The 25,099-nt window shown below is 42.2% G+C and overlaps 1 protein-coding gene and 1 non-coding gene across 4 annotated transcripts in view; both read left to right on the plus strand.

Moving 5' to 3' along the window:
- Nucleotides 1–25,099, plus strand: part of Nhsl2 (NHS like 2) — a 272,876-nt gene that overhangs the window by 227,940 nt on the left and 19,837 nt on the right. The window lies entirely within an intron of this gene.
- Nucleotides 8,768–8,839, plus strand: Trnaa-agc (transfer RNA alanine (anticodon AGC)). The gene has a single exon. It is a non-coding gene; the product is annotated as a tRNA-Ala (tRNA).

A 25,099-nucleotide genomic window follows, 5' to 3' on the forward strand; every position in this document is an offset into this window, starting at 1 on the left:
CTTTGGTGCTCAGGAGCCTAGACTTGTTTGAGCTGGATGCTGGGGCTACACTGATGCACCATTGTTATCATTCTGCTCACAAGACTGTCTCTTTTACCCTCTTGGGCTCACTGTGTAGTATGGGAGAAGAACCTATGTGCGGGCTGGGGATGTGGCTCAAGCGGTAGCACGCTCGCCTGGCATGCGTGCGGCCTGGGTTCGATCCTCAGCACCACATACAAACAAAGATGTTGTGTCCGCCAAAAACTAAAAAACAAAAATTCTCTCTCTCTCTCTCTCTCTTTAAAAAAAAAAAAAGAACCTATGTGCATCCATAAACAGAAGACAGTGTTGTGGGTAAAGGAGGAGCAAACATAGTCAAGCAAGCAAAGTTGGGAAAACTTTACAGAGATGTTATGAGGACGGATAGACTGCTATTAGGTGCAGGAGGTGGCAGGGGTGGGAAAAGGAGGCATTCCAGTACAAAGGAATAGTTAAGAGACAGGAAAATGGTGCTTCTAAAAGTGGCATGTGTAAAGTGGAAATGCAGGAAAAAGGCTGGATTGGGGAAGCCTTATCTGCCAGGCTGAGGAACTGGCATTTTACCCTAGTGATCTTTTTTTTTTTCTTTTTGCAGTACTGGGGGTTGAACCCAAGGGGGCTCTACCACTAAGCTACATTCCCCCTTTATATATCTTATTTTGAGATAGGATCATGCTGAGTTGCCAAGGCTGGCCTCGAACTTGTGATTCCCCTGCCTCAGCCTCCCAAGTAGCTAAGATTACAAAGGGGTGCTACAGCACCCAGCAACCCTGGTAGTCTTGAGGCAGAGAGTGAGCCAATCTGATTTGTATGTCTAGAGGATATCTAGAGGATGTCTAGTGGCCTCATGGAGGTTGGGCTACAAGAGAGCAAGATTCTAAGGAAGAGCAGCAGGTAGGAGATTCTTGCAAATGTTTAGATAAAAAGTAATGAGGCTTTGATTTGGGAAAGTGCTAATGAGTGGAGGAAGAAATGGATTCTAAGGGGATTTCAGAGTTTAGATTTATAGCTCTTGGTGATTCCTCAAGGTGGGAGGGGAAAATCTGCATGCCATGCTACATGAACACTCATGTAGCATGAGTTCTGTGATCCTAGCCACAGCAGTAACTGCCCTGTTTTCAGGTTTGTGTGACATTGATAGCACTTATTTATCTGTTAACTCACCACAATCTCAAAGCCAAAGATAGCCCACCTGGCCAGGCACAGTGGTGCATTCCTGTAATCTCAGCAGCTTGAGAGGCTGAGGCAGGAGGATTTCAAGTTCAAAGCCAGCCTCAGCAACTTAGTGAGGTCCTAAGCAATTTAGCAGGACCCTGTCTCTAAATAAAATATAAAAAAGGGCTGGGGATTTGGCTCAGTGGTTAAGGTCTCCTAAGTCCAATCCCTGGTACAAAAAAAAAAAGATATCCCACTATTTCTTGTCTACAAGATATCTTGCAGGGCTCACTAGGTGCCAGGTGGAGGCCTAAAACATTTCCCTCAGTGTCATGCCTAGAATAGTCACAACTGCCCTGGGAAATAGATACATTTCTTTTTTTTATACTAGGAATTGTGCACAGGGGCACTTAACTACACAGCCATATCCCCAACTTTTTATTTTATTTTTTTATTTTAAGACTGTCTCATGAAATTGCTTAACTGGCCTTGAACTTGCAATCTTCCTACTTCAACCTCTTGAGTCACTGGGATTATAGGTGTGCACCACCACACCTGGCTAGATACTGTTCTTACACTGTTTTATGAATGAGGAAACTGAGGCCCATAGAGGTGATGTGATTTTCCCAGAATCACACAGCTTATAAGTGATACAGCAAGAATTTGAATCCATGTAGTTTCCTTCAGAGCCTTCCATGTAGGCCAAAAGAGGAGCTACAGAGCACACAGACTTGGGCTGCCTAGCCTGAGCTAACTGCAGCAAATTAGTGGAATATCCTGTTCCACATGCTGCTCTAGTGAGCATCTAGACTTGGAACCTCCAGGCCTCAGAGGGGTGATCACGTTCTGGGAAGGAAATCCTGAGTTCAGGTTGCTGGCACTGCTGATAATGAAGGAAATAGTCAGGGCATACTGCATGTCATCTTTGTCCCAAAACATAGACCCACCAAGAGATTTCAGTTGTGCTGGACATCAAATCCAAGTTCCTGAACACAGCCTGCAGGTTCTTGAGGTAATGAAGCTCTTGCTGATTCACTGGCTCCTTTTAATCATTCTTTCCCACCCCAGGGCCTTTGCATTTGCCTTTGTTCTTGCCAGGCATATCCCCCTCCATACACACTTTAACTCTCTTTCCTCTCTCCTTTTTTAAATTTTATTATTAAATTTTTTTGGTACTGGGGATTTAACCCAGGGGATCACTGAGCCACATCCCCAGCACCCCCCTTTTTTTGAGACAGGGTCTTGCTAAGTTGCTTAGGGCCTTGCTAAGTTGCTGAGACTGGCTTTGAACTTGTGATCCTCCTGCCTCAACCTCTCAAGTCACTGGGATTATAGGTGTGTGCCACCATGCCCAGCTCTTTTTCTCTCTCTTTATATCACTGTTTCCATCTCATTCACATTTCTCTCATTTCAGTGTGAACTCTATGAGGGCAGAGAGTATCTATCTGTCCCGTATACCATTGAATCCCCCAATGTCTATGGGCCTACAACACAGAGCTCAATAAGTGTTTGTAGAATCAGTGAACTCTATTTTGTCACCTACTGTGTGTCTGGCCCTTTACAAATACTAATTCATTCAATCTTCAAAATATCCCTGAGTTAGTTATGATTTTTATTCCCATTTTGTATATGAAACAGAGAGGTGATATGACTTGCCCTAGGTCACAGGACTTAGATACAGAGTTGAGATTTGACTCCTGTCAGGCTGTCTCTCTTATAACAACTACTCCAAAATATGCATTCAAGCAGGGTTTTTTTTTTTTTTTTTTTTTTTTTTTGCAATGCTGGGGATGGAACACAGGGTCTATTTCATGCTAAGCAAGTGTTCTACCACTGAGTTACATCCCCAGCCCCCAAGCAGGGTATTAATTGAGAAGGTCCAAGGTTCCATCTTCCCTGAACCAATTCATATGAATGATTTAGACTTCCTCAGGAAGGACTTGAAGCAATTCTGCCTCTCAGCTGGGGTTGTTAACTACCCTGCTTGTTCCACTTTTTCATTCTTGCTTATTACAAACCCCAGAGATCTATAGAAGTACTTCAGAAAGCAAAGCAGAATTCCTTGCTCAATGAGAAGTCACCCTATTCCAATGGGAGATGTGGCCGAAACCCACAGGACTAAGCATTCCCCAGAGGATTCAGGGAACAGAGGGGCAAAATGCTTCCCTCTTGCCCCTGAAATGTTTTCTCCATCAACTTCTAATTTCCCTAAATCCTTGCTACTCAAAGAGAGATATGAGGACCAGCAGCAGCAGCACTAGAGAGCACATAAGGGATGCAGAATCTCTGCAAACACACCCCTCTCCACCTACTGAATCACAATTTGCATTTTAACAAGACCCCTTAGGGTTTTGTTGATTCCTATGCCTAAAACGTTTGATAAGCACTGGCCTAGGGCTGGGGTTATGGCTCAGTGGTAGAGCACTTGCCTAGCATATGCAAGGCCCTGGGTTTAATCCTCAGCACCACATAAAAATGAATAAAATAAAGGTATTGTGTTCAACTACAACTAAAACATAAATATTTTTTTTTAAAAAAAAGCACTGGCCTAGAGTACAGCCTCTGAGCATGACTTCATCACCAGACTGGGTACAGAGGCTGAATCTTGGTATTGCATCCCCAGGACCCCTGCACATGCCCACATACTCCTATACCAACACCTAGTAGGTCCTCAGTATTTTTTGTTATTTGTTTTTTGTACTGGGGATTGAACCCAGGGGCACTTAACCATTGAGCCATATCCCCAGCCCTTTTTTATATTTTATTTAGAGACAGTGTCTCACTGAATTTTTTAGGGCTTCGCTAAGTTGCTGAGGCTGGCTTTGAACTCACGATCCACCTGTCTCAGCTTCCCGAGCTGCTGGGATTACATGTGTGAGCCACCATGCCCAGCAGTAATGTTTTTTTTTTTTTTTTTTTTAAGAGAGAGTGAGAGAGGAGAGAGAGAGAGAGAGAGAGAATTTTTAATATTTATTTTTTAGTTCTCGGCGGACACAACATCTTTGTTGGTATGTGGTGCTGAGAATCGAACCCGGGTCGCACGCATGCCAGGCGAGCGCGCTACCGCTTGAGCCACATCCCCAGCCCAGTAATGTTTGTTGAATGAGTAAACATGTGAAGGAATCTATCACCTATAGCCAGCTTAGGCACAAATATTATGTACACTGTATGGCCCTTCCCCCTCCTATCACACTTCCTATAAACTATCCAATGAAGAGACCCTAGCCTGTGGTTCTATGAGGGAGGCCCAGTGACAGGGCATTTGTTTATATAGGCCCTAGACTTCAGATGACTTTGAACAGGCTTGTACCTTCCCTGTTCTTCCATCCTTTTAACTCCAAACCTCCAAAGAAGAACTTCTAAAGTGCCCATGATCTATTATTGTTGTCCTCATTTACAGTATGGCCTTCTCAGCATACTTGGCTACCAAGGTCCCTGTGCCACTTCTCAAATGACCCCCTGGAAATCCCAGTCCCCCACACAAGGTGCAAAGGGTGCTGGCTATCAAGCCCTTGCTGCATGCAGAACCAAAATAAACCCCTGTTGATATGGAAACGGGTTGAATTATTTTAAGAAAAAAAATTGCTCCTTCATTAAGTCGAGTTGTTATGGCAACCAGAATTAGATAAGTAACTTGGCCGTGGAGGTTATGTGCAATGTTTGGAGACTGAGAGTTTTCAGAATAATGGAAAACAATTTGTAAGCATATCTCCCTGACCCCTGACTCTGCCCTGTGAGGGATGTGAAGGCCAATTGAGGATTCTACTGCCTCACCTGAGTTTATGCAGGGTGGCTGGAAGCCGCTCTCCAGGGCCCTGCCTGTGATGATGCAGGCTGAGGCCACAAGGATTATATAAGAGGAAGTCAAGGAGGGCTTTATACTAGAGGTTCAGCACTATCTCAGTATGCTAGTGAACCCTACACTCAGCTGCAGAGGAACCTTTCAAGTTCCCAAAATTAGGGGAATGCAGGCAGAGGCTCAAATAAAAATAGTGTAGCTACTTTTTTTTTTTTTTTTTTTTTGTACCAGGGATTGAACCCAAGGTGAGCAACTGAGCAACTTTTCCAGCCCTTTTTTTTTTTTTAATTTTTGAGACAGGGTCTCTTTAAGTTGCTTACAGCCTCACTAAGTTGATAAGGCTGGCTTTGAACCTGCAATCCTCCTGCCTCAACCTCCTGAGCCACTGGGAGTACAGGCATGTGCCATGACACTTAGCTTTCTTTTTGTTTTGTTTTGAGATAGGGTCTTACTAAATTACCCTGGCTGGGCTCAAACTCACAATCCTCCTATCTCAGTGTCCTGAGTAGCTGGGATTAGAGATGTACACCACAGCACCTGGCTATAATAACTATTCTTCATTGGGTATTTACTGTGAGCCAGACCCTGAGCTAAGTACTTGATACACTCACCTTTAATCTTCATCATAACCCTGTGAGGCATTCTTATTATCTAAATTTTGAAAATATGGAGAATGAATCTTTGCTCAGTAAGGTGACTTGTCTGAGGTCACACAATAAGTGCAGAACTGGAATTAGAATTTTAGGTTCCACTTGTGGCCTCTGCTGCAAAGTCAAGGGACTCTTAAGCTGAAATACTGAGCCACACTATTATCTTATATCCACGTTCATACATTCACTCATTCATTCACTAAAAATCCTTTACTGAGCACCTACTCTGTGGCAGGACCTGAGGAAAGCCCAAACATATGACACTTGCTTTTTGTCTTCAAGGAGTATAAAGACTCTTCTGATGGGGAAAAACTATACAGTACGGTAAATATGATACAAATCAACTGGGGCAAGTTGCCAGGCAGTGGGTGCCTAGACCTAGCACCAGAACCATATGAGCAGCAGACCTCCTTAGAGGGGCCCTGGCCCTCCTCCAGGTGCCTTCTTTCTTTCAGATATTCCAAGTGGCTCCTTTGACTCAGGAAACACTGAGTGGAAAGCAGAGAGTTTGAAGGGCTCTAAAGGAGAGGGAAGGGACAGGGGCCACTGAATCTCCAAGGTTTAGGAAACTGCTTTATAGGAAAGGAGAGGAACTGGAGGAGCCAGCCTACATCAATTTTTCTGTTTCCTGCCCTAGAGCTCTGCAAAATGCATGGTAAACCTAGACAATTGCAGAGTTTGGGATGCTACCCTGAAGGTATTTGTGCCCCACTAGAAATAGTAGGCTCCATTTTTCTAAGCCTAGCCATTGCATGCCAAGTTCTAGGCTTTTCTTTATACATAATAATGCCTGTTGCTTCTTTTGAAAATTTCAGTTAGTACCTAGTATAAGCTACTGTTGTGAGATGATCCCCACTGGGCTGTCTGCTGGTTTGCTCTGTGTTATGGCTGAAGCCTGCCAAATTGGGGCCTGAAAAAGAGCTCCTCACCCACCCAGGACAAAGCCTTCCAAAACTGCCTAGAAAGTCACCATCCTGGAACTCTTACAAGGTGGGCCTGAGGCACAGCCTCACTACAAAAGACTCTAGTGAGTGCTAAGCATAAAAGCGGTATCTGTCAAGACCCCCTACACATTGACACACCCCAGGTCTTGTGCAGTCAGCAAGGAACTGAAGTTTACCATCAGTTGAACAACTTCATTCTCATTTAATCTTCACTGTCAGGTAAATGCTGTTTCCCATTTTATAGACTATAAAACAGAGGCGCACACCCAAGATCATCCAGCTAGGAAGCCACAGAGCTGGAATCAAGAACTTCACAAATTCCTATTCCTTATTGCTTCCTAGGCTGGAACAACTCAGAAAAGTGCCTTATGACTCTGTCTAGCCTGCGACCCATGCTGGCTTCATGAAAGAAGGTTCGAATCTTGAGAAAACACTAGGGAGTTTTAAATTAAAGAGACAAGACTCTAATTACCTTTAAAACCAGCTCCAGGATGGCTTCTCTAGCTCCAGCCTCCAGCCACCTAATGCAGTAGCGAGGTTTACTGAAGAGGCTAGCGCGAGAGAGAGAGAACACGCCACAGAGTGGATTTTTATTGGGGAACAAAAAATTCTGGGAAAAATCCCATCCAATGAAGATTAAGGGGGGCAGCATCCAAAGGTCAGGGGCTACGATTGGGTCTTTGGGGCAGTGGCCAGACACGCCTCTGCATGGACAAGCCCTCGGACCTGGAGAAGGGTGGGGAAAGCTCTGACACAGCTGTGTCTAAGCACCTCTCACCCAGCCAGAGAGGTAACTCAAATCATGTGGGAGGATGGCCTCTCACAACTCTGTCAACTGCCTCAACAGCACTAACAACACATAACTGATGTTTAGCTCTGTGTTATCAAACCTACTACGTATTGGAATCACCAAGAATATGTGATTAAGGAATTCTATCTAGAGCTTTCTGGAGCTGGGTGCAGTGGTGCATGGCTGAGGCAGGAGGAGTTCAAGTTTGAAGTAGCCTGAGCAGTTTAACAAGCCTCAGTCTTAAAAAAATTTCAAAGATGTTTGGGGATATGGATTAGTGGTAGAGCTCTTGCCTGTCATGCACGAAGCCCTGGGTTCAGTCCTCATACTACAATAGATAGATAGATAGATAGATAGATAGATAGATAGATGATAGATAGATAGAGATACATACATACATACATACATACATAGATACATAGATAAATCCATCTCTTCAAACACTTATGAAATTGTATCTGCTTTTCCAGTGTGGAATGGGAAGTTAACTTAGACCTGAATTTAAGCATACATTTATTGTTTACTAACTACATGGCCCTAGACAACTTAAAAAGCCTCACTCAGTCTCATTATGTGTGTGTGTATACGTGTGTGTATATGTGTGTGTGTGTGTGTTGTACAACACCTTTATTTTATTTATTTATTTTAATGTGGGGCTGAGGATCAAACCCAGTGCCTTGCACATGCTAGGCTAGCACTCTACCGCTGAGCCACAACCCCAGCCCCTTAGTCTCATTTTTAAAAGCAAATTTGTTGTAGGAATCAGAGATAATGTATTCACAGGGTTTGCTTAATGCCTGAAGTATAACCGAGACTTAATAAATGTTTTCAAGACTCACCTGGGGAGCTTTTAAAAACAGCCTGTGTTGACTCTAACTCCAGACCAAGTAAATTAAAATCCCTGAAGGTGGAGTCCAAGTGTTGATATTTATACATCCCCTGGATGGTTCTAAGGTTCAGGCAAGGTTGGGAACCCCTATCTACCCACAGGTGCATGCCCACACTAGACTCCCATTTGGGCAGAGAGGTAGGCATGCTTGCAGAAGAAATCGTATTGTATACTCAAGCATACAACAGTGCTTCCTTGGGCACCTATACCTGGAATGTCTACATGGCATTCCAGAATGATGCCCATTTCTCTACCCCTCAAGAGGTTCCCAACCAGTGGAAAAGATAAAAGCCATCAGGAAGCCACAGTTCTCTGTGGCCATAGCTGTAGCCCTGGGTTTAGGATCAGGTAGCAGCTGATGCCAGGTAGTAAATGCTATCAAAAACTAAATAGAAACCTCGGTATGGTGGTACACACCAAAATCCCAGCTACTAGGGAGCTGGGGCCGGGAGAATCACAATTCAAGACTAGCCTGGAAAACTTAGCAAGACCCTGTATCAAAATAAAGTAAAAAGGGTTAGGGATGTCGCTCAGTGGTAGAGTGCTTGCCTAGCATGCAAGAGGCCCTGGGTTCAATTCCCAGTACCATGAAAAAGAAAAAGAAGTGGATATTTGTAAAGAGAGTTGACTGAAATAGAATTCATTCAGCATGTATTTACTGAGCACCTATTATGCGCCAGGCACTGTGGCTATGCTGGTGATTAAGACAAAGTTCCTGAACTCGGGGAGTTTATAGTACAGTGTAGGGCAAACAGAAACAGTGTAAGCACTATAAGAAAGTAAGCGGGGCGATCTGGCTAGGGTGATGAGGATGGTGACACCAAAGGAGGATCAGAGAAGGTCACTTTGAGGAGATGATAGTTGAGCAAAGATTCTAATGAAGGAAAGAAGCAAGCGATTGTGACCATCTGGTGGAAGAGTGTTCCAGGCAGAGGGAGCAGCAAATACAAAGATCTTGAAGTGGGAGTGGGCCTGGCATGTTTGAGGAGCAGCAAGAAAGGCTCCTGTGATGGCAATAGCACAAACAGAGTGGTAGGTGATGAGGCCATATGGGGTGGGGGCAGATGCCAGATCATTCCAGCCTTATAGATCATGGTAAAGACTGCATTTTAGCCTAGAGTGATGGGAAGCAATGGGGAAAACTGTTGTGCTGGGGAGTAATAGGATATGATTTTTTTTCTTTACTAACAGGTTTATTGAGATATAATTCACACACCATATGACTTACCCACTTAAGGCATATAATTCAATGGTTCTTAGAATATTCCCAGATATATGCAACCATTACCACCATTTAATTTCAGAACATTTTCATTATTCCAAAAAGGACACATTTTACTTATTAGCAGTCGCTTCCTACTTCTGCTAACCCCCAGCCACTCCCAGCCCTAGGCAACCATTAACCTACGTTACCTATTATGGACATAACGTATAAATGGAATCAGACAATGTGCAGCCTTTTGTGACTGGTTTCTTCCTCTTAGCATAATGTCTTCAAGGTTCATCCATGTTGTAGCATGTATCAGTACTTCATTCCTTTTTATTGCCAAATAATGTTCCATTATATGTATACACCATATTTTGCTTATCCATGATCTGTTCAATGGACATTTGGGCTGTTTCTACCTTTGGGCTATTACGCATAATGCTGCTGTACTTTTGTGTACACGTTTTTATGTGGACATATATTTTTGGATCTATTGGGTAGATATCTTAGTAGTGGAATTGTTGGATCATATAGTAATTCTATGTGTAAACTCTATGTTTAATCACTTGAGGAACTGATAGGCTGCTTTTCAAAATGACTGCAACATTTGACATTCCTCCCAGCAGTATATGAAGTTTCCAACTTCTCCACATCCTCACCAACACCTGTTATCATCTGAATTCTGATTCTAGCCAAGCTAGTAGGTATAAAGTGAATGTCATTGTGGTTTTTTGCATCTCCCTAATGACTTGTGATGTCAAGCATCTTTTCATGTGTTTATTGACCATTTGTATGTTCTGTAGAGAAATATCTATTCATATGCTTTGCCCATTTTTTATTGTTGTCTTTTTATTTTTGAGATGTAAGAGTTCTTTATTATAGTCTAGATTCAAGTTCCTTATCAGATATATGATTTTGAAATATTTTCTCCTTTTGTGTGGATTGCCTTTTCATTTCCTTGATGGTGGCCTCTGAAGCACAAAGTTTTTTTTTTTTTTTTTTTTTAAGAAATCCAGTTTATCTAATTGTATTTCCTTTGTTGCTCATGCTTGCTTTTGGTGTCATATCTAAAAATCCATTGCCCCATCCCTGAATGACTTTTGCAAACAAAATTCCTCTGATTGTTGTTTGGGGACAGATAGGAGGTGGAGCTACCAAGTACCAAGCAAGAAAGGAGAGGGTTGATCTATGCACAGCTTGCTGATTCCTCTGAGGATCAAGTGCAGAACGTCAGCCTCCTGATTGAGAGCTACACTCTGAACCCTACAAGGTGGCCTGGACACAGACAAAAACACTGATATGCTGGTTTCATTTCTTTTCTGCAAATCCCATTTTCTGATTTGAACCTTATTGGGGCAGCTCACGCATTTAGAAAGACAAGACTCAGGGCTAGGTCAGAAGATGATGTGGATGGCCTCCAGTGGCCATGTCAAAATCCCTGTCATGGTCATTCAATGTGGGACCTGAGAAGAGGTCCCTCCTCTGGGCCTCAGTTTCCACATCTCTACTGCATAAGGGATCTGGACTAGGGTCTGTGGTAGCCCACAGGCTTTTGAATTCTCACTTCCCCATTCTCACAGGTGGCTGAGCACGGCTGTCAGAAAATATTTATCATGGTAGCAAGGGAGAGTTTGAGCAAACCACAGGATGATATTTACAGTCTGATCCCATCTTTGTTTGGCATAAGAAAACTTCCAGAAAGATAATACCCAGGGTATCAACAGTAGTTGTCTCTGGTGTGTAGGATTATGGATGCTATTTTCCTCTTTCAGTTTGTTTGTATGTTCTGATTTTCAACTATGCTAAATGTGTTTTGTGTTTGGAATGAGTACAAAATGAAAAGCATAACAGAAAAAATTTAAGACTGGAAATAACTTATTTATTTATTCTGCACTGGGGATTGAACCCAGGGCCACTTTTTTTTTTTTTTAACTGAGCTACATCCCTAGGCCTTTGTGTTTTTTCTATTTTGAAACAGTCTTGCTGAGTTGCCAGACTGGCGTCAAACTTGTGATCCTCCTCCTGTCTCAGCCTCCTAAGTAACTGGAATTACAGGCATGCATGACTGCACCTTGGCTTGACAATTTTTTTTTTAAGAGTTGTGTGGGGATCAATGAGAGAAAGTGTGTCAACATGCCTTTCACACTGTGAACCAAGGGAAGTTGGATGTCCCAGGAAGCCAACTCTGAGGCAGTGGTTAGTGTGCAGGAAGTTTTTTAGGGAGTCTCTTGAGATCCTCAGCTGTTAAGTGGGTGAGGAAGTGGGATTGTGCAGAGCCTAACGTAAACTACAACACAGCCCTAACAAGGGCTTCTGTCAATTGGTCAATCAGAGGGGGAAGCTCTGGAGCTGGGCCAGCTTCTTTCAGTTGTCCTGAGATGGGGTGAGATTGCTATTGGAGTAGGAGGTGTGACATTGGACAAGGCAATTTCTAAAGACAGTTGACAATAAAGCACCTTCTGGCAGCTCCACTGGATGTTAGGAGAGTAAGTCATTTATCCCTGAGGTGGAATCTGGGTGGTACATAAGGTAAACAGCCTGGCAGATGTGACCTCCATGAAGGCCAAGGATATAAGCAGATATGGGGTGGGGGTTAAAGAGGAAAGACTGGTTTTTTTTAAATATTTATTTTTCAGTTTTCTGTGGACACAACATCTTTATTTTATTTTTATGTGGTGCTGAGGATCGAACCCAGCGCCCCGCGCATGCCAGGCAAGCGTGTTACCGCTTGAGCCACCTCCCCAGCCCTAAAGACTGTTTTTAACTCAGAGGCCTGGCTACATCTACCACTCTGAGTTCTGATCTTCATTCCTGATTTGTGTCCTTAGCTCATGACTTTTAAGGGCCATCAATGGGCCAGCAACCATTTGGTGCTCCCCAGGATCCAAACATTATTTTGGACCCTCTAGTCCTTTAATTGCAGACAAGGTAGAAGTACTTCTGGCATGTTTATCAATGAGGAAACCTAGGTTCAGAGAGGATGCACAACTAATTCTATTGAGGCAGAGCCTCAAAAACAGATGTCTGCAACTCCAAGTGTCACCTTTTTTTTTCCCCTGGAAACACAGCTGCCCAAACATCTCAGTGATTTTTTTTCCTACCCAGATGTACAAAACTGTTCTTCCTTGTTGATGTTGAATCCGTTGGTTTCCAGTGCTCACCTATCAAATTTCAGATGAGCCAGGTTCCATCTGCAGATCACAAAACCAAGTTTGACTTAGTTGATGCAACTTACTCTCTAAAGATACCCTCACTTGCCCAGAAGGCTCCTCTCTTTGGAGGAGGACAGAGCCTTCTTCCACCAAGGAAAAGCCTTAACTTCCTCAAGTTTGCAGGGACAAAGAAGACTGTTGGCAGTCTGACTGAGTTAATCTTTAGTTAATCTTATTAACCTGTGAGATCAATTGGCTGCAGGCACCAGGCAAGTGACAGCGTGGGCATTAATTCAGTGGTAGCAGGGGTGGTGTGGTGGCCAGGGACTGATTTATCAGTCCTTTTAATAGATGTGATTGCATTTAGTTAATTGACTCTGAGGCTGGCATGAATATGACAATCCCCTTGTGGTGTTGAGCTGCTCGGTGGATGCCCTGCTAGTTCAGAAAGAGGGATGAGGGAAGGAAAAGAGAAAGGCACATGACAAGTAATTCCCCCTTCCTGACCACTATAAGGACAGGTTTGGTTTCAAGGTATCTCTGACCCATATGCTATCATCAGGGGTAGCATAGTGGAGGAAAGTAGTCTTCAAAAGGTAGTCCTAGTACTGCAGCATCAGTGTCCCTTGGGGACTTGTTAGAAATGCAGATCCTGGGCCCCACCCTAGGCCACTTCACTTGAATTTCTGGAAGTGGGGCAGAATATTCTGTGTTTCAACAGGCCTCCTGGAGAATTCTGATGCATACTAGCATTCCTCCCCAGCACCCCCCCAGCCCCCCACCCCCCCTTCCCCGCACAAGGAGTGATAAGCACAAATTTGGGCAACTGGCAGTCTGGATTGTAGCTGGGTAATCTTGGTCAAGCCCTCTAAATTCTGTGCCTTAGTTTCTTCATCTGTGACATGAAAGAAATAATAACACCTGCTTCATAAAGTTGTTCCCTCAGCATGACAGTAAATTTAACTAGATAGTAAAGTTTCTGTGATTTGATAGGTAAAAAAAAATAATGGTACAAAATTGTCTTTACTGTGGTTATACTTATGTAAAAATATGTCTGCATATGGACCTGGGTGATTTCTTTCTCTAATCACAAAATTCTGAAATGTGATTAAGGGTGGGGGTATAGTGTGGTGGTAGAGTGCTTGCTTAGCATACATAAGGCCCTGGTTTTGATCCCCAGACGAGAGAGAGAGAGAGAGAGAGAGAGAGAGAGAGAGAGAGAGAGAGAGAGAAATATGGTTAAATATATCTTTGGAATACAAATATTAAATAAACTCAGTTGGAAAAGAAAAAATATAATGGATTGTGGATAAGCAACTGGTAGAATTGAAGTAAAGATTATTCTAGTGTCCCCATGATGTAGGACTGCCACACATGAGTCCCAACTCCGCTTGGGTGGGAGATTGGTTCCCAGCTCATCAGGTAGCATTGGAGCAGAATCAAACCCAATATTCCTCAAGATTATAAGTGCAAGTGATGTGACCTGGAATCTGGTCCACCTGGGGAAGCTTAATAACTGTAGCAAACATGGCTGGCCCCAGTGAGGATAGCTTGGGGGTAGGCATGGGGCTGGGAGATGAACTCATCTCAGATAGGGAAGAATAGTCCAGCTAAGAGCCATGTGGTCTTGCAACCTGTGTGATCTTGCTGGCTGGTCGCTGCAGAAAAGTCTGAACTATTTGTTGAGAGCTCCAAGTAGAGCTCTATCTGCAAAGGTAGAAGTACAACTAGCTAATCAGTAGGCTCTGTCTCCATCTTGCCATCTCCATATCTATAATTACCAGGTCCTGACTGGGTTGTGAACTCCTAGCATAGGGCCACTATAGCTGATTGCAAAATTCAGAAGCCAGATCAGCTAACTGGAATGGGTATGTAGTGAAACTCTAACCATGTACGCTACACTCAGCCCCACTTTCCCTTTTAAACTATGATCCCTAGAAAGTAGACATTCTAGTAAGTTTACTAAGACTACAGTGTTATGCTTTATGGTATATTTCTTTGCACCCCAGTCACCATGTTATTTTTCAATGGTATCATATCTGTTAATACATGTGTACATCCCAAATCTGTTTGGGATCTACTCTGACAAAGTAGAATGTTTGCGGTTTGTCACATAGCTGTCCTAATCACATGTTGTGAACTTGGGATTTGATTCTTCAGTATGATATTGTGGTATATTTATGACTCACCAAACTTCTTTTTTTTAAATTTTTATTTTAGTACTAGATATTGAAACCAGGAGCACTTTACCACTGAGCTATATCCCCAGCCCGTTTTTTAATTGTTTCCATTTTGAGACAGGGTCTCACTAAGTTGCCTAGGGCCTTGCTATGTTGCTGAGGCTGACATTGAACTTGCAATACTCTTGCTTCAGTCTCCTGAGCTGCTGGGATTACAGGTATGTGCACCACTGTGCCCAGCCCAAACTACTACTACTACTACTACTACTACTACTACTACTACTTCTACTTCTTTCTTCTTCTTCTTCTTCTTCTTCTTCTTCTTCTTCTTCTTCTTCTTCTTCTTCTTCTTCTTCTTTTTTGTACCAGTTTTATTGAGACAAAGCATTCATACACCATACAATTCAACACTTAAAATGTACAATTCAGTGTATTTATATTATACTAAACTAAATTCAGAGAATTGTGCATTTCTCACTACATCAATTTTAGAACAATTTCATCACCCTAAAGAGAAACTCAGTGGCCATTTTCAGTCATTCCCCATTTCCCCGCTAGCTCCTCTCTAGCCCTAGGCAACCACTGATCTACTTTCTGTCTTTATGGATTTGCCTATTCTGGACATGTCATAGAAATGGAATCATTGACTATGTGGTCTTTTGCAACGAACTTCTTTCCCATAGCATGATATTATTAAAGTCCATCCATGTTGTACAATGTATCAGTACTTCATTACTTTTTTATGGCTGGATAAATTCTATTATATGAATAGAACACATTTTATTTACCGATTTATCCACTAACCAGTTGATGAACATTTAGATTGCTTCTTCTCCTTGCCTCTGGTGATTAATGTGGTCATGAATATTCATGTACAAGTTTTTGTGCAGACATATATTTTCAAATCTCTTAGGTGTATGTATAGGAGTAGAGGTGCTGGGTTATAAGGTTATTCTCTATAACATTTGGAGGAACTGCAAGACTGTTTTCCAAAGTAGCTAAACCATTCCCACCAGCAGTGTATGAGGGTACTAGTGCTCTACATTCTCACCAGCATTTTTTTATTATAGCTATCCTTGTGTGTGTGAAGTGGTATCTCATTAAGATTTTTGGTGCACTTCCCTAATGACTAATTATGTTAAGTATCTTTTCATGTGTTTGTTGGCTGTTTGTATATCTTCTTTGGAGAAATGTCTTTTTAGATACTTTGCTGGATTTTTACTTGGATTATTTGTCATTCTAGTATTCATTTGCAAGAGATGTTTTTATGTTCTAGATCAAAATATCTTATCAGACATGATTTGCAAATATTTTCTCATTCTGTAAGCTGCCTTTTCACTTTTTAAAAATAAATTTTCAGTTGTAGATGGACACAATATCTTTATTTTATTTATCAATCTACCACTGAGCCACAATCCCAACCCCCTTTTCACTTTCATTTTTTAAAAATATCTTTATTTATTTATTTATATGTGGTGCTGAGGATTGAACCCAGGGCCTCACACGTGTGAGGCAAGCACTCTACCACTAAGCCACAATACAGCCCCCCTCTTCACTTTCTTGATGGTATTATTATTATTATTATTATTATTAATCTCTGTCTGTTTAGGTTTTTTACCCATTTATTATTTGTTTGTTTTTTGGTGTTAAGCTTCTGGAGTTCTTTATATATTCTGGATATAGATGGTATTATTATATTTTTTTTGGTCCATGGTACTGTTAGTGTCATATCTAAGAAATCACTGTTTAATGCAAGGTCTTGAAGATTTATGCCTGTTTCCATCTACATTTATAGTTTTAGCCATTAAATGTAGATCTTTGATCCATTTAAGCTAATTTTTATGTGTGCATGAGAATGAATTCCAACTTCATTCTTTTGCATTTGGATATCTAGTTGTCCCAGCATCACTTGCTAAAAAACTATTATTTCCCCCATTGAATGGGATTAATACTCTTATCAAAAATTGACTGGCCATAATTGTGTGGGTTTATTTCTGGATTCTCAATTCTGTTCTATTGAGCAATATATCCATACTTAAGTTAGCAAAACACTATTTTAATTATTATAGTTTTGTATACTATTTTGAAATTGGGAAGTGTGAGTCCTCTGGCTTTGTTATTTTACAAGATTGTTTTAGCTATTCTGGGCCCCCTAATTTTCCATATGGGTTTCAGAATCAACTTGTTGATTTCTACAGAGAAACTTGGATTCAAATGGTATTGTGTTTGGGTCAATTTGAAGAATATTGGCATCTTAAAAATATTAAGAATTTTGATCCATGGACATGGAATGTCTTTCCATTTGTTTCCATCTTTAATTTTTCATGTATCATAGTTTTCAGTGTACAATTTGTGCCCTACTTTTGTTAAATGTATTCCTATGTGTTTATTCTTTTGATGATATTATAAATGGAATTTTCAGGTTGTTCAATGCAAGTATATAAACATACAATTTTATATTGATTTCATAGGCTACAACCTTATTGAGCATGTGTATTAGTTATGATACATTTTTAGTGGATTCCTTAGAATTTGCTATATATTTGAGATCATGTCATCTCTGCAAATAAAGTTTATTTCTTTGTTTCTAATCATATGCCTTTTATTTCTTTTTCTTGTTTGATTTCTCTGGCTATAACATTCAGTACAATGTTAAATGGAAGTGGTGAGAGTGGACACACTTATCTTGTTCCTGATCTGAGGGGGAAAGCATCCAGTGTAACATTCTTAAGTGTAATGTTACTGTGGGTTTCTCATAGATGCCTTTTGACAGGTTGAAAAAGGTTCCACCTATTTTTAGTTTGTTGAATGTTTTTATCACAAACGAATGTTGAACATTTTATCAAATACTTTTTCTGTGCCTACAGAGATGATCATGCTTTGTCTTTTTTCTATTGATATGATGTATTATATTAATTGATTTTCAGATGTTAAAATGACCCTGCATTCCTGGGATAATCCCCTTTGGTCATGGTATATGATTATTTTTATATATTACTGGATTTGGTTTGCTAATATTTTGTTGAGGATTTTTGTATCCATATTGGTCTGTAATATTCTTCTGATTTTTTTGTCAGTGTTAGTATCAGGATAATAGTGGCCTAACAGAATGAGTTGAGAAGTGTTATCTCTCCTACATGTTGAAAGAGCTTGTGAAGATTTGATATTAACTCTAAACATTCAGTAGAATTTACCAATGAAGTCATCTGTATCTGGGCTCTTCTTCATGAGTAGTTTTGGAGTTTGTTGTTGTTTCGTTTTTGCAGTACTGGGGATAGAACCCATGGCCTTGTGCATGCTAGGCAAGCACTCTACCATTGAGCTACATCTCTAGCCTGTGTGTAGTTTTATATATATTTAATTGTAGATGGACACAATACCTTTATTTTATTTATTTATTTTTATGTGGTACTGAGGATCAAACCCAGTGCCTCACACATGCAAGGCAAGTGCTCTATCACTGAGCCACAACCCTGAACCCCTGTGAGTAGTTTTGATTATTGATTTGATCTCTTTGCTTGTTATAGGTTTATTTGGAGTTTCTATTTCTTCCTCAATCATTTTTTGATGGTTTTTATCTTTCTAGGAATTCAGGCTTTTCATCAAGTTGTCTAATTGTTGTCATACAGTTGTTTATAGTATTTTCCTTTCTAACCCTTTTTGTTTCTATAAGTTTGATTTTAATATCCTCTCTTTCATATCTGAATTTCCTAATCAGAGATCTTATCTTTCTTATTCTTGGTCAATCTAGTTCACCAAAATTTTTCTGAATTCCCATTTCCCTCTTAGCCTCCTTCTGCCTATGTTTGGGAACCTTGGCCAACCTAAGAACATAATTTTGTGTCTTTTATAGTCAAGAAAATAAATCTTCTCAACATTCCTGTTTGTGGATCTCTCAGCCTGAACCCCAAAGCATATTGTTCTGTTCCTTTTGCTACCTGAAGTAAATTAATTCTGAATCAGCTTCTTTACTAGCCGGTGACTATGGTGTACATGATTATCACACACCCACCCTCTCATTGTAGAAAGTAAGCTTCAACTGGGCTGGGGATGTAGCTCAAGTGGTAGCGCGCTCGCCTGGCATGCGTGCGGCCTGGGTTCGATCCTCAGCACCACATACAAACAAAGATGTTGTGTCCGCCGAGAACTAAAAAATAAATATTAAAGAAATTCTCTCTCTCTCTCTCTCTCTCTCTCTCTCTCTCTCTCTCTCTCTCTCCTCTCCCTCTCTCCTTAAAAAAAATATCTCTCTCTCTCTCTCTCCCTCTCTCTCTCTCACTCTCTCTTTAAAAAAAAAAAGAAACTAAGCTGCAACTTTTTTAGTACATGGCTATCAGTTGAGTGTTGTTCATTTCACAGTAAATATGAGAGCCTGGAGAAGAGCAGAAGGCATTGGACCCTGGCTAGGGTCCAATGAAACCCCTACGAAAGGCATTGTGGGTAGGCCTGGGACCTGGTCTTCACGAGCATTGCTCACCATTGAGGCTTGAATGGAAACAGAGACAAAATAAGAAAAACCAAGACTTCCTGCTGTTCTGACCATATGTCTCAGTGGTTATACTAGTGCCCAGGACTGTGCTGCTCTGGTTGGCAGGAACTCTACTGACAGGTGGGCAAGTCAGGAAGTCAGGAAAAAGCATTTGGGATTTTGGGCAAGTACCAATTCTGACTGGTATTCTGGGGTGCCTGACCCAGTTGGTAATCTTTCCTCCTCTCTGCAAGCCCTAAGCCTGGTTGGGGTGCCAGGGTAAAAGCATTCATTAATTCAGAAAATGTCTTAGAGCCAACAATATGTCCACTTCAAGATTATTTCCAGACTAATGGGAAATCTGTTTGTGCAAGCAATTTTAAGATGGAGCAAAATCCACCAACATTTCCCTGGCGAGGAAATGGCAATGAAATCAACTCTTTGGGATGGGTGCATGGTGAGCTTGAAACTCAAACCAAGTGTGACAGTCTCAGCCCCACCCTGGGCTGCTGACTCAAGACCAAGAGGAAGAAGGAGCTGCCAGACTTTATGATTTTTGTAAACAGTTCTTGAAAGAGAAACCACGCACTTGTCCCTCTGCCAGCCCCTAGCTTATCCCCATAGCTGACAGGGAAGCCATTGTCTTTTCTCAGACACCCTAGGGCACAGCTTCTTAACTTGAGCTCCTTGGACCTCCAAGTGGTATTTGGAGAGAACTTAGGGGGTCTGTGAACTTGGATGGGAAAATTATTTGATCTTCTCTCAACTAACCACAAACTGAAATTTAGCATTTCCTCACTTTAGGAATGTAGGCAACAAACCATAATTGTGTTAATAGTATCTGTGACTCTATCACCAACAGAAATCACAAATATTTTCAGATCTCATCACAGTTGTTATAAGTATCTTAAGAAAGCACTTATGGGCTGGGGGTGTAGGTCAGTGGTACAGCACTTGCCTAAAATGTGTGATATCCTGGGTTTGATCCCTGACACAACACACAAAAAATTATTTCTGCTCATCAATTTGCAACATTTCTAGTCTACATGCTTGCTATTAAATCTTGTGAGTTAATCATTATTAGATCGTGATATAACTGGACCAAAGAATGATAAAAATATTTTATAGCAACTTCTGTATGATTGGTTTTCTGTGCAATTCTATGTATTTTATATTTTGCACATAGAAACATTATACTGAGAAAGGGTAAAGAGGTTTTTGCCAAACTGCTAGAAGGATCCATGACCTAAAAATGGTTAAGTCCCTGCCCTGGATCTTGGGCCTCATTCCTGAACCACAGAGCTTTGACTATTTTACTGCAAGATTCAAAAGAACTTGCATGCTTGTGCTAATGACATTGGGCAGGTTCAACTTCTGGGCCGTTTATTTACTTACTTACTTACTTACTTACTTACTTACTTACTGGGGCCTTGCATGCTAGGCAAGTGATCTACCACTGATGTACCTCCCCAGCCTGTGCCTCGTTTCTTAATATACCAAAGGAGAGGTAATAACACTATTTACCTTATAGGGTGATTGTGATGATTAATATATGTAAAGCACTTAGTGCCCCCCCCATTCAGTGCTAACAAAGTACTAGCTATTTTCGTTGTTGCTAGTTCATATAAATGAGCTTATAAATATACTTTATTATCACTTCCATTTTCAGACAAAGGAAATTAAGGCTTAGACAAGTAAACCAGTCAATTCAAGGGCACACAGCAAGGGAATGGCAGAGCTAGGTTTCAAAACCAGGTCTGAGTGACTCTCAAGCCCAGCAGAGGTCACTCTCTACTATACCACTGAGAGGGGGTGATGACTTCCAAAGAGATGGTGGTCATCAACAGGGAGCTCAGCTGGTAAGGAGCAACCTATTCTGCAAGCTCCTGCTTCTTCATCCCTGCTCATCACTACTGTTCACACTGCCAACATTTTTTTTGGGAGGGGCTCCCATCTTCACTTGCATACCATCATCCCTTGGCCAAGTCTTAGGGAGCCAGTCCTCCTTCCAAAGGCTACTGCCAGCTGGACATGGTGGCACATGCCTGTAAATCCCCATGACTCGGGAGGCTGAGGCCGGAGGACCTCAAGTTCAAGGCCAACCTCAGCAACTTAGAGAGACCCTGTCTCAAAATAAAAAAGAAACAGGGCTGTGAATGTGGCTCAGTGGTTAAATGCCCTGGTTGTTTCAATCCCTGGTACCAAATAAACAAATAAACATACAACAACAACAAAGCAAGCTACTGTCAATGCAGCCTCCATTTGCAAAGGAGACAAGACCACATTCTCACACTCTAACATTGAATATCAGCCTCGTAGCCATGAGCTTACATTGTAGTCATGGGCCAGCCTCTGCACCCAGATTCCCTAGTCTGGTCAAGCCAGTGGGACAAGTAGGACCTGGAGGTAGGGGGCTGAGTGGAAACTCAGAAAGGATGGGGCTTTTCTGCAGAGTAGAAGCAGCTTCATGGAAGAAGCTGAGAAGATTGCCAGGTGGAGTTGTCACAGGAGGAGAGGTTTCTCTGAAGAAGATCCTAAGAGACTTGACTCAGGACCAGTGGTGTTCTTGACATATGTGACAGAAAAGAATTTCAGCACAAGCCATTCACAGGCATAGAGAGAGGTTCTTTTAGTGAAGTAGAATGTATTCAAGGGAGAATTGGAGTGATCTCAAGGGAGATCCCTTTGGGGGTAAGGCAAGGAATACACATCCAAGGGAGAATGCAACGAGGGCCATCTCAAGAGTGAGAGATGCATTTTTGGAATTCATAACTCTTCTTTTAAAGAAAACTGATGAGGGGTGGGTATGGAAAGATAGGCAGGAATGATCTGAGTCCAGTGATCTCAAGACAGCTTCTGGTGGTCTAGTGAATCTAGGATCCTTAGGCTGAGGTGGTCTTCATTATCTGACCAATATATAGCATTGGAAAGTCCCCTAAATTATAGGTTTCTCAAAATGCCTTTTTTTGCTTATTCTATTTAGGTGGGGAGGTAATTAACAGTGCACATATAAATTTACAGACTTCCTAAAAATTTAGGAATAATGGGCTTGGAAGGGAGATAGGCTCCAGGAGTGACAAGTCTGGAAAAGTATGCTGAACTTCTGAATTAAAATTCTATTTTATTGCCAGGAGTGGTGGTGCATACCTGTAATCCCACCTATTCAGGAGGACTGCAAGTTGGAAGCCAGCCTGGGCAAGTTAGTGAGACCCAGTCACAACTAAAAATTAAAAATAAAAAGGGCTAGGGATGTTGCTATTCAATGATAGAGCTCCCATCGGTTCAATTCCAGGTACTGCAAAAAAAAAAAAAAATCTATTTTCTTGTCCTTCCTTTGTGTCACCTTTCTACCTTTTATTTATTTTTTCCTTTTTTTGTGTGGTGCTGGAGATTAAACCTAGGGCTTCATGCATGAGAAGCAAGTACCCTACCACTGAGCCACATCCCCATCCCTTTTCTACCTATTTCTTATTTCTTCTACTTCAGAATGGGAGGGACCTGTGTTTGGAAACTATTTCTCTCTCTCTCTCTCTCTCTCTCTCTCTCTCTCTCTCTCTCTCTCTCTCTCTCTCTCTCTCTCTCTCACCAGTTCTCACTATATTGCCCAGGCTGGTTTTGAACTCCTGGGCTCAGATGATTCTCCTACCTCAGCCTCCCGAGTAACTGGGACTATGGTTTTGCCCAGAATGTTTGTGAAATTTTAAAGCAAAGGGAATGGAATGTGCAAAAAGAGAAGCCAGAGGGCCTGATATATGAATTAAAGAAGTCTGAAGTTCGGACTAAAGAGAAAGGAGAAGGATAGCATGGGCAGATGAGACAGCATGGGTGGTTTATGACCAGATAGTGAAGAATGCCAGAGTCTGGTCCACAAGTCTTCCTCTGAGGAAGGGGAGCCATTGAGGGTTTTGTATAGGAGCAACAAGCCCAAATCTGTGAATTCAAAGGACCATCATAGCATGCCCCCAACACCACCACACAGGCATATAGAAGATACATTGATTAGAAGTAGAGATTAGGGGGCAGGTAGACTAGCAGGGAGCTACTTTAATAGTCCAGGAGGGAGAGGAAGAGATGCTGAAATAGGAAGAAGTCTGGAACTTCTGGCCACCTCCACAGTGTCCCATGCCCAGACAGGTCTCATCTCTGTGCAGTAAATGGGTAGGAAGACTAGACTTGCTGAGAACACTTGCCTTCCTCATGTTCTGTTGTGTGGGTTCTACAAGATGAGGCTTCCTTGGGCCACAAGGCCATTGCCAGGAGTTCACACCTTCCATTTCAGCCTCTTTCTTACATTAACAGCCCACAGTGAGAGCAGAATTAAAAGCCAGGGCCCTGCTTTCCAGAAAATACACACCCCACCCCCATCCCCATTAGAAGAGTTGCTGAGATGAGGGGCCCCAGCTCTACCCATATGTGTGGGGCTGACAGGAAGGGGAGGAGGATGCAGGGAGCAGGTCAGGGCCTGCTCTCTGTCAAAGGAAACATCCACCCTTTTAAGCCTTTAAAAGACTGTTTTCTTCCAAGTAGGTCCTGCTGTTGCCAGGGCAACCAAGAACTCTGGGCTTTGTGTTTCTGCATGGAGTCCCCAGGGAGAGGTGGCCTGCTGAGCTTTCCCTAGTCTGGGCAGGATGCAGGAAGTGCTAACCCGAGGTGGACCTCCCCATTTGCGGGTAGTTTCTGGGCTTGTTAATGCCTGTGCTTATCCCCCAGAGGAACCCACACAGCCCCTCCCACAGCCTCATGAGCCAGTTCTGAAGGTCAAGGGCACAAGCTTTGGCTCCAATGGACCTAGTTTTCCAAGACCAGACTTTAGCACCCATCCTTTGTCACAGTTTCTCTCAGGAGGGTATTAGCAGCTATCTGAGGGATGTGTCCAGGATATGTGAGCTTACATCAGACCATGGTACATGCTGGGGAATCTTAGCACATTTATTTCTCAGTCACTTCCTAGGTTGATGGGACTGGGTCTCTGGGCTGGTTCCTGCTCTGGGAATTGTATGGGAAGGCTCAGAACCATTGAATGTCACCTGGGCTAGTTAGTCCCCAAGTCTTTGTTCTGCCTTGGGCTGGGCTGGGCATTAGAATTGCCTAGAGAGCTTTTAGAAATAGAAATTCCTGGAGATTCTGATTCTTTCAGCCTCAGTGGGGGTAGAGGATAGAGTTTAAGAGTACCAGTTCTGGATGTCAGACTGCTGGGGTTCAAGGTCAAACTCCAGACATGAGGCCAGTGATTTTCAGCCAGTTGCTACCTTTTGGCTGCCCATTTCCTCACTTATAAAAAGGGTGATTACAACAAACTAGCCTGCTTCACATGTTGCAAGATATTCTCTGCCTTCTCCCAGCCCCCCCTTCCACTGTCTCCCCCTTTCTCTCATTCTTTTCTTTGATTCTGGTATTTCCTTGCTCCTCAATGCAAAAAGGTTCCTGCTAGGAAGCCAGGACCCCAGGTGGGGCCTGTTCACCTCTAGGTGCTTGCAGCAGCCCAGGAAGGTATTAGCATCTCTAATCTGCCAGTTCATTCTCAGCCCACATACACTCGCATTCTTTTTCACATGCTTCTAAGCCATGTCTCCCCTACCCCGGCTCCTGCAGTTGGATTCTGAACCTGAATGTAAGTTCATGTCAATATATCCCTCCAGGTGAGGGAGATACTTTTTAGCTCCTGTTTCCATTTTGGAGGGAATCCTCTAGTACTCCCTGCAGATGCCCTTAGCAGGCTTCCTCTAGGTCTCCATCCAGCAGCCTGTTTACTCACATTTTCATTTATGTGCCAGACTAGTGTTGAGTTCCTATTGTGTACCAAGCCATGTCTCAACAGTGACAAAACAGATGAAACCAGAGAGC

The sequence above is a fragment of the Urocitellus parryii genome, chromosome X (assembly GCF_045843805.1).
Source record: "Urocitellus parryii isolate mUroPar1 chromosome X, mUroPar1.hap1, whole genome shotgun sequence".
Classification (NCBI taxonomy): Eukaryota; Metazoa; Chordata; class Mammalia; order Rodentia; family Sciuridae; genus Urocitellus; species Urocitellus parryii.